General features: G+C 44.5%; 1 protein-coding gene across 8 annotated transcripts in view; it reads right to left on the reverse strand.

The window, feature by feature from the left end:
• The window catches only part of LOC138757496 (Krueppel-like factor 3), a 120,194-nt gene extending 117,441 nt beyond the window's left edge, over positions 1 to 2,753 (reverse strand). For 4 of the 8 annotated variants that reach the window (XM_069924945.1, XM_069924947.1, XM_069924953.1 and 1 more), the window contains exon 1: positions 2,631 to 2,752. The gene's annotated coding sequence lies outside the window, so the exon portion shown is untranslated. Of the gene's footprint in view, positions 1 to 2,630 lie in introns of all 8 variants that reach the window. The other 4 variants (XM_069924951.1, XM_069924942.1, XM_069924944.1 and 1 more) reach the window with 2 other exon arrangements.
• Between the last annotated feature and the right edge of the window lie 4,163 nt (positions 2,754 to 6,916).

A 6,916-nucleotide genomic window follows, 5' to 3' on the forward strand; every position in this document is an offset into this window, starting at 1 on the left:
GCTACATCTGAAATAGATGAGAGGGTAGGAGGATAGGATACAGAAAATGAATGAACGGTGAAGTTGGGAATGGAGATCAATTGACATTTATAATCACTGCTGTGATACTTACTATGTGCCTCTCCTTCACACATATACCTTCCAGGACCTCCTGCAGAATGGTTGGGGCACCTGTCAGATTCAAATGGGAATCTCAGATCCAAAATCTGAAGCATTTTCACAAGACATCGTGGGGCACGCAACACACACACATAAAGAGGAAGAGGTCCCAGATAGAAGATGAAAAATTACATTTAATTTGATAGGTAGATTGAAAGTATTCCTCATGACCTCAAAGAAATAAGTCACACTGTTGCTCTTTTATCCACATTAGTATCCCTGCAATCTCTGTCCCACTATGCCAGCTCCACTCCTTTCCACTGAATTGTAAAATGCTGTATTATTGTGATCCAGTGTCATTTGCCAGGTGTAACTTACTGATAGTATGACAATTATTTACCTTGAAGTGCACCTCGAACCATCAAGAGTGTAATGAAATAAGGGATCAAAGTAGGCAAGGTGTATCCACAATCTCAATCACCTTGCTTACAATGAGGAGTTCAAACAGCATTCAGCAAGGGTATCTTTCATGATTCCCATTTTCTTTCTAGCTCAGACACAGCAAAGCTTATAGACACTTGCCAGTAGCCACTTTGACCAGATACTAACACGGCTACATCCCAATTCTGCTTTTAAGACCACGATTGGTTGTAATTATAAGCAAGCACAAGAAAAATCTTGGAATTTTACTGTAGTCCTTTCATTTGAAGCATCTACCTGCTGAATTAAAATCTAGCTCATGGTGATCATGAGAGGATTCAAATTAGGGCCATTAGTAAAGAAAATGGCGACAAAATTAGGTTTATACATTAAAAAAATAAAATATTACTATTAGCCAATAAACTGATTTGAAAATTATAATGGTGTTTTAATAGTCTTTTGTTAAACCATTCTTATGAACATTTATAAAATCTATTTTAAAGGGGCAGGGCCGTAGAAAATGTCCCTGACAAATCCCTGTTTGGCAAACCCTTTCATGAGAAAAGTCTCATCAAACGTGTTGCACATTGCAGTGCCCTTTTAAAATGTTACCAAACTACGAGCTTTCTTGTATACAATACTCATTGCAATTAAAATGTACATGCATGAGTCCACTGCACAGAATTCAGCGTGGCTATCTTGTAATATAGAACTATACTTTGTATATCATTTGATGTATAAACCAAGTTGGTCCCATGAAGTTTTGCCTTGGAACCAACTCCACAATACTTGATCACACCTGAGCTGCCTCAGCATCACCCTGGAGTATTTCCATTTCCAGGAGTTTCTAGTTTTGAAACAAAAGGACTCTCTTGTGATTTTCTGGGTAGGCCCTTTCAAATAGAAGCATGAGTAGGCCATCTGGCCTGTCAAGTTTGCTCCGCCATTTAACAAGATCATGCCTGATCTGGCAGTGGACTCAGCTCCACATACTTAGCTTTTCCCCATTTCCTTACTACTGCTACAATGCAAAATCTAACTATGCCTTAATTATTCTTCCCATTACATTACAATACTTAACTAGGCTTTCCATTTCAAGGCCAGAATCAATCAAAAAGCTAAAAGATTTTCACCTTTGACCACATTAGAAAGAATTCACAGCAAGCACATAAAAAAAAACAATGTTAGGAATGTGTTTTTAGAGGAAGATTGTGACCATTTCATTATTACCCTTGTATCAGCCACACAGTTTTGACATTAGTAATCAGGATCCCATCATTTTCCAAAGCTCTTAAATAATAAGCCCTGATTAAGGCCTTTCTAGACAATGAATATAAAAATGAAAAGATATGCAGGAGCCATTTCACCCATCACATTACACATTATTGAACATTGTTTGCTCATTTTTTACTAACTTTATTCTCAGTGAATGATCAGAGGGTAACCACATTCCTTCTTATTTTAAATAAGACAAAAACACTTGACTGGTTGTGAGTTCATTCCTGTGAATCTTCCTGGATTTCACTCCTTTATATGAGCATGGATCAAAGTAGTTTGCATTTACAGCACGAGGCTTCAATTACATTATGTCAAAGAAGCAAATCGGTGTAACATTGTACTTTTTGTAGCAAGAAATAAAAATGTTCTGAGCCTCTTCAGGTAGTCTGTCAAACTGGCCTCTTTCTCCTTCTGGATGTATGCTGACAGGACTATTGCTGAATAAAAGGAAGTGACTTATACCAGCAAATGAGTAAACAACATAGAGTTTTAAACATGACACAGCAGGTCTTATTAAAAAAAAACTAAGGACATCCAGAAATAAACAAGTGGAAGTAAATTGATAGAAGTTTCAGAAGGGGAGACAAATGTAAAAGAGACATGAGAAAGGTGGTAGGGGGGTGGGGGGAAGAAGTACAGTCAGGGAGAAAACAGTTACAGCTGAGCGAAGCAGGAATAAGGAACAACTTCTGAAGAAGGTTCCTGATTAGCCCCTCCAACGTTAATTGAACTAAAATTGTGCTCATCAAAACACTTCCAACACACTGTATATACTGTTTATGCACTTAGAACATAACAGGATTATCTACCAAACTATTATAGAAAAAACTTACTTGCTTCAGCCAAATAAATCCTCTCACTGCAGACCTTGGTTTTAATTCACACACACTGCTCTTTCTTTCTCTCTCCCCCTTTGAGAATGTGCATGTAATGTGAATCCTACTGCCCTGAACACTGCCAATACCCTGCTCCAATCACATGATCTCCCATATTTAGGGCGGGCCCAGTCTGGGAAGGGTGGAGTCATAAAACCTCTGGACTCTATTCTTACCATCACTCAGAATCTCCTGAGACTCTTCTCCCTGTGGTAAAACAATTCAAACTTCATGACAAGAACTAGGTGGATTAATATGGTGTCTCGCAGTGCCAATGCACCCTGAATAAAATTAGAAAGCTGCTGCACTCTGCAGCAGGGAATGTCTTACATGTATCTGTGGAATCAGAGATTTCTTGTTAGTACAAAAACGTGTCTTGAGGAAGTGGAAAGCAATGTAAGTGGTCAGTATTCTCCCTTTTGTACTTTTAAATCCTGTTTGAGCCAGAGTGTGCAAAGAAGCATTAAGCCAGCAGGTTCAGCGAGAGGCTATTGAGTTTTTTTCAGAAATGCTGCTTTAAAAGACTGAAGCTGTTGATGGAGATCTGCCAAGATTTTTGTGCAAAGCCTGACTAGAAGATTGCCAACAAAGCAAACAGAGAAGAATTAACACTGCAGACTGAGCACAGGGTCAGCACAGAAAGTGGAATGCTGAGCAGCCAGGATGTAATGGATCGGATCTTGCTTCTCACCAGCCAGCCATTCCATACAGAGCTGCATGGATCAGGTCATACCTGATTTCTGTACTTGCCCATTGCAGAAGTCAAGCACGAGCTGGAGGTCAGAAAATAGGGCCTGAACCTTCTTGATCAGTGCTGGTTTCAACATCAGGTTCAGGGCAGAGTCCAGGCATACTGAGTAGAGGGTATGGATATCTTGCCCCAATGCTTTACTCCACCCATTTCCGCCCCACTCCTGTGCCGACATGACTGTCTATGCCCTTGTGTACTGCCAAACCAAGGGTCTGTAAATTGGAGGAACACCTAATTTTCTGTTGGGCCACTCTCCAACCAGATGGCATTAACATCAACTTCTCAGGTTTCTGCTAGACCACTCCCCATTCTCTCTCTCTCTCTCTCTCTCTCTCTCTCTCTCTCTCTCTCTCTCTCTCTCTTCCCCATTGTAGAGCAAGTTGAAAGAATCAAAGGCTTGTTGATCCAAACTAATGCTTTTATTAACTAAAAGACTGGAGTGCATCACATGTAGGTCGATCAGTCCAGAATGACCTGTTCTGGCTAGGAGCAATCCTTTAAGACCTGCCAGTAGGTGTGGCTACGCTCTCTGCCAATCACAGTCATCCTACACTACAATCTGTACATATACACATTAGTGATAGAATCTGTACTATCACACCCATCCTTTCCTCCAGCTCTCCATCTTTTTCCCTCTCAATTCACAAAGCATCTCTCCCTCCCCCTGTTTGCTGTTGTGCCCTCCCTTATCCACCTATTACCTCCTACCTGTGCTCCTCCCTAATGGGCTCTATCAATGACTCCAAAGGCTGAGTGAGGAATGATAGATAGGCTTTAATACACATTAGATTTTGGCTGGCCCAACTCCATGTGCTTGAATGAATGGAATGGGGCAGGGAGGTCAACCTTTATGGCCAGGTCACAGGGGGAGGGGTTACAGGGGATCAGTGGGCGGCCACTTATTCACAGGACATCACAGGACAGCACAGAACAGTATATACATATCACCACATTCGTCCCCTCTTTAAAACATCCCAGTCCTAAAGGTTCAGCCAGTCAGGTGGCTTCCTCTGCCTCTGTGACCTGCGCAGGTCCGCTGGTGGTGTACTGGTCAGCTCTGTTGCTGGTCAGGTGTTTTGAGCTGGGGGGTGGAGCAAGGCTGTCGCCATAGGGGGTGGGGTTTGGTTGTCTGTGGGGCCGGTCATGGTGGTTGGCTCGGCTGGGTGAGGGTCCTGGGCATGTGGTGGGAATGCCCGGGGGGCATTGCTAGCCTGCACTAAGTCCCTGTAGGGGCTGATGTGTGTGTATGTGGTGGCAGGGGCCAGGGGTAGGTGGCTGACTCTGGCACGCGCCATGTCCCAGACAGGGAGAGTGTCCTCATGGCCGTCGGGGTGCTGCATGCAAGCATGTTGTGGATTAGCATGCAGGAGCTGCACCTCTTCCACCAATGGGTCGATCTTATGGCCCCTCACATGTTTCCTTAGCAGGACAGGTTCTGGAGATGAGATCCAGGGCAGCCTAGTGGTTCCGGTCACCTAGGGAAGGAAAACATGCATTCATGAGGGGTCGTATTTGTAGCAGTGCATAGGAGGGATCGGATGGATGGAGTGCCTCTGGCAAAACCTCCTGCCAATGAGACACCACTAGGCCTTTTGACTTAAGGGCTGGGAGGTTGCCTTCCAAATGGTGGCATTTTCTCACTCCACCTGGCCGTTTCCCCTGGGGTTATACCTTATGGTTCTAGTAGTGGCTATGCCTCTAGCCAACAGGTACTGCCACAGCTCATCGCTCATGAATGAGGACCCTCGTTCACTATGGATGTAATCTGGGTACCCAAAGAGGGTGAAAATGCTGCAGAGTGCCCTGATGACTGTAGAAGAGGTCATGCTGGGACAGGGGATGGCGAACAGGAATCTGGACAACTCGTTTTTGACATTAAGGAAAAGGACATTCTTATTGGTCGAGAGCAGCAGGGGTCCCTTGAAATCGACGCTCAGCCGTTCGCAGAGGTGTATGACCTTGATAAGGTGTGCCTTGTCAGACCTGAAGAACTGCAGTTTACCTTCCGTGAAAACCCGACAGTATCTGATCAGAGACCTGACGTCCTCGATGGAGTATGGGAGGTTCCAGGATTTTATGAAGTGGCACCACCTTGTGACCCAAGAGGTCATCGAGGAGGGACTGGAGGTGGTCGAGATGCATGCTGGTGCACGTACTCCAGTTGGGGGGGGGGGGGGGTTCGTTGAGTTTGCCAGGCTGCTACAGGATATCGTAGTTATAGGTGGAGAACTTGATTCTCCATCTTAGGATTTTATCATTCTTGATTTTACCCAGTTTTGTGTTGAACATGTCGGTCCATCAGCAGGGTAAATCTTTTCCCAACCAGGTAGTGATGCCAGTGGCGCACGGCTTCATTGATCACCTGTGCCTCCTTCTTGACTGAGGAGTGCCATGTTTCAGGGCTGTGGAGGATGTGGGAAAAAAATGCTATTCACCTGCCTGCCTGGTTGAGAGTGGCGGCCAGTGCGAAGTTGGAGCCATCACTCTCCACCTGGAATGGGATGGATTCGTCCACGGCAAGCATCATGGCTTTAGCTGTCTCCTTTGATTTGGTCGAATGTCGATAAGGGGAAGTTTGTGGACCTTACTAAGGGGTTGGCTTTATTGGCATAATTGGGCACCCATTGGGCATAGTATGAAAAGAACCCCAGGCTCCGTTTCAGCGCCTTGAGGTTGTGTGATATCGGGAGCTCCATAAGGGGACACATGTGGTTGGGGTCGGGGGCAATGACACCATGCGTCATGATGCTCCAAGGAGGGCCAGGTGAGTGGTACTTGTTATGTCAGATTAAGGGACTTGGCTGTGCTGAGAAATTTCACCAGGTTTGCATCGTCATTTAACCATTTAAGGAGCGGAAACAGGGCATGTCGGCCTTTCGAGTCCACAGCAGTTCACTAGAACAACTCCACTAGCTCAAACCTCCTGCTAACTGCCAATAACCCTCCAACCCCCTCACCTCCATATATACATCCAATTTTCTTTTAAATGACAGAAGCGATCCTGACACAACTATCTCATTTGGAAGTTCATTCCATTCTGCCACCACTCGCTGAGTGAAAAAAAAATTAGAGGTGTTAATTTCTCCTAAAGTGTTGATCCCTTACCCTTAACTCATGGCCTCTTGTTGCAACCTCCCCTGCCCTCAGGGGAAAGAATATCTACTCCTTTCATAATTTTAAATACCTCTATCAAGTCCCCTCTCAGTCATCTACGTTCCAATGAATAAAGTCCCAGTCTCCTTAATCTCTCCCTGTAATCCAAATGCTGTAAGCCAGGCAACATCCTTGTAAATCTTCTCTGCACTGTCTCCACCTTATCTATATCCTTTCTATAATTTGGAGACCAGAACTGAGCACAGTACTCCAAACCTGGCCTCACCAATGGCTTAAACAGCTGTAGCATCACCTCCCAGTTCCTATACTCTATACTATGATTTATGAAGGCCAGCAAACCATATGCCTTCTTAACCACCCTGTCTACATGGGAGTCCAC

Source organism: Narcine bancroftii, chromosome 3 (genome assembly GCF_036971445.1).
Source record: "Narcine bancroftii isolate sNarBan1 chromosome 3, sNarBan1.hap1, whole genome shotgun sequence".
Taxonomy (NCBI): domain Eukaryota; kingdom Metazoa; phylum Chordata; class Chondrichthyes; order Torpediniformes; family Narcinidae; genus Narcine; species Narcine bancroftii.